Genomic DNA, 3592 nt, shown 5'->3' with positions numbered 1-3592 from the left:
GTTTTTCCTCTCCACTGTCGCTACAAGCATGCTTAGTGTGAGGGATTGTATTTGAGTCAATCCAATCAGCTGGTTTTCCTTAGATAGAAAACTTTGAATGATTGGACTGGATGATCTGGTTGAAATGTAAAGTGCCTTGAGATGACGTGTGTTGTGACTTTGCGCTATATAAATAAACTGTATTGAACTGAATAGATAGCCCGATAGCAGATAGCCAATTTATGACCAAGTTTTGTTCTGTTTGGCCTGGTTTGACAAACACATGTAGCAGCACCAAACAATGCATTGCTAATAAAAGCCAAGAAGAGACGCAAACTGCTGAAGTCAAACTCATTAGCAAAACTCAGATCATTTGCAGTTGACCACTCAACAAAATCCTCCAATAAACATCATGAATTAGGTATTAAGAAAGAGTTGTTGGAGAAACACTGTACTTTCATGAGGTCCGCACTGCTGTCCAATTAGTAGCTAATGTAGACCCTGGTGCAGTCTTTGATACTCTCCTTGCTCTCTCTATAAGGAGTCTAGCTTATGGCTTTGATTGACAATCTTGTCTTAGAGAAAGGTGTCTTTTATTCTCAAATAGCCGAGGGTCGGTGTTAGGGTATGTTTTTTTTATGTTCAGCTTTTTTTGTGTTTTCTCATAAAACCTGTGGTTGCTGCCTCTCTGAAACTTTTTTGAGAAGTTGCATCATCAGCCCACCGCTAGACAAACATACATGTGCCACAAAAATGAACCACAATGGCACTGTACAATGTTTTGCACATGCCTGATTCTGTTTCCGTCATTGTGTCCCAGATCTGCTAACAGGTCTAATAGATTTTTTGTGTTTGTAGCTGCACGGTTGTGGAGTGGATAGCACCGTTACCTTGCCGCAAGAGGGTTCTAGGTTTGATTCCAGGCCCGGGGTCTTTCTGCATGGAGTTTGCATGTTCTCCCTGTTCATGCATGGGTTCTCTCCAGGTACTCCGGCTTCCTCCCACAGTCCAAAAACATGACTGTTAGGTTAATTGGCTTCTCTAAATTGTTCTTAGGTGTGAGTGAGTGCTGTCCTGTTAGTCCTGTCCTGTTCAGGGTGGACCCCCGCCTCTCGCCCGTAGACTGCCCCACCACTGGAGAAAATAGATGGATGTGTTTCTAGGCGTATTGAGTGCATTCATGTATAGGCACATATTTACTAAGCTGGCTTTTTCATGTGGAGAAAGTTTATGTGATGACAAAGTTTTTGTCTTCATTTGGATGTAGCCTCCGTTTCTGTTACTACTCTCCATGTCTTTCTTTTGTCTTTTTTGTCGACATGTCTTTTTTTAAAGTCCTTTATTACCAGGTCAAATGTCTCTTGTTTCATCTATTTTTTTTTTCTTATTTTGGTCTTCTTTCGAAATTTCTTCTAATAAATCATTAAATATTTAGATATGTATCTTAATTATTTTGTTATTTGTGTTTGGGTCCTTTATAATGTTGTCAGAATATTTTGATTTTATATATTAATATTACATTAATTTTAAATTGACTCAATATAAATGTTTTCACTCAGTCTGATTCACCTGCAAGGCCGCCCAATCCCCTGCATGAGGATGTTTGTAGACCAGTCAAACTTATTCCCAAGCCAGATTCTTTTTCAAGGTTTATTCATAACATGTTACTGTTTAACCAAAGTGTCTGTAATTTGTTTAGACTCTGACTACTTTCCATTATTGTTAGTAAAGGGAACACACTCTGCCCAGATCAGAACGGGGCTGATTATCGTGCAATAAGGGCTGTTTGATTAACTGTTCTCTTTTTGCAAAGATAAAATAAATGGCCGACTGAGTGAAATCCATCGATCTCTGTTTATTTAACTGGGGTGAATAGTTGAATACTTTTTTTCCCACTACAATAAATATAACTGCTCTACTTCTATCATCAGTCCATAAATCAAACATCTCCAGAATAAGAAATTAGATGTTGACAGAAGTCAGTTCTTGGTATGGCACTGCTCACCAAATGGTTTTCAAAGCTGTATTTGAACAAGGAGCTTAGAAAGTTTATGTCTTAAGAAGATCTTGGTGACCAAACCTCACATTAAGGACAGTGAAATTTTCAGGGAAGTTCCCAGCATCAGGAAATCGACATATTACAAGTCAGTGCGACTTCTTTTGCTCTGCAGAGGTGTTGCATTACTCCAGGTTGTGGTGTGTGTGAAAATACTCCCCGCTGCTCCAGCCAATAAAGCCCCCCATGATGCTGTCAAAGGGATGGAGAGATGGAGCCATCGCAGGAGGAGTAACATCTCCTTTTATGGTGGTGGAGTAGAGGAGACTACAGTAGATGGAGATATAGATGTAAAGCAGACAATCCCCTGCTGAATTTTTGAAGGATTATAGTAGAATATGTTTGACGTGTGTCTGAGAAACGATGTATGATGTTACCTTTAATCTCTGACATCTTGCCAGGCCTTCTGAGAGTGTAGCTGTCGATATGAGCTCCTGCAGAGTCTGACTTGAATCTGCCTGTGTGTGTGTGCATATGCTCTCATTTCCATCTGCAGTGTGAGAGCAGAGCCCTCCTTTCCCTTGGTTCTCAGAACAAGGCCCCCACTGGACATAAAGGACACGTTTGTTCTCAACCTTGTGCCTTCCTTCTTCGCACCATTGTTCTCAATGCCTACTGTTAATATCCGTCGCGAATCTGCTTACTTTCAGATTCCACCAATACGGGCGGGGCAACAAAGGGATGACTATATGGTTGGTTTGGGGGCTGCAGAAAGGATGCAAACAGAGCTTTTCAGTGTGTTCTTTGACTCTGGGAGGCCGCTGACAATGGCAGCAGTGTAAGCCCATGTGCTGATTGATAAGTTTGATGCTGGGCTGTGTAGGACGGTTGTTGCAGACAGAATAAAACAAACAGAGGTTCAGAGGAAATAGGATGATTTAGCTGATGGTATTTTAAAACAAATCACAATAAATGTTCTGGGTTTCCATGATTTTCCTATACTAAAAAAATCTTTAATGTATATATCATAATAAAGATGAAAAATAACGGGAAACCGAACCACACACAGGGATTTTCATTGAAGAATTTACAGCCTACAAAAGTTTGATTTTGTAGACTGTAAAAAAAACCTTTTTAAATATGGCTTGGTATACAATGAATTGTGCAATGTCCTTTATTTATAAGTAATCAAACCAAATTGTTAACAAGCCAGGTGGCAGGAAGTATTTTTTTAACCATTCTTATACAAAAAAATCTTATATTTATGTACAAAAAATATGATTTGTGTCAAGGCTTTGGTTGAGGTTTGAGGACCCAAATGCAGAGGCAGAGAGGCTGAGGTGATTTCTTGTAGTTTTAATGGAGAGAAACAGTAAACAAAGGCAGGAATCCAAAAATCCAACTAATAATGTAAAGCAAACCAGAACTTTGGAGACATCTTGGTCAATATGGGAGAATTATCCTGCCATAATGCAAGAGCACATAATTTCAATTTGAGAAAAGAATTTCATCTTCTTTCACTCAAAACTTATAATGCTCACACTCAAAACATGCGCTCTCTCTCAAATATTTCCTCTTCTCTCTCAAATCTCCCTTGCTTCTTGCACAGATATTTTC

This window comes from Cyprinodon variegatus, unplaced genomic scaffold, assembly GCF_000732505.1.
Source record: "Cyprinodon variegatus isolate N-32 unplaced genomic scaffold, C_variegatus-1.0 Scaffold584, whole genome shotgun sequence".
Classification (NCBI taxonomy): domain Eukaryota; kingdom Metazoa; phylum Chordata; class Actinopteri; order Cyprinodontiformes; family Cyprinodontidae; genus Cyprinodon; species Cyprinodon variegatus.
This window is presented reverse-complemented; position numbering follows the sequence as displayed.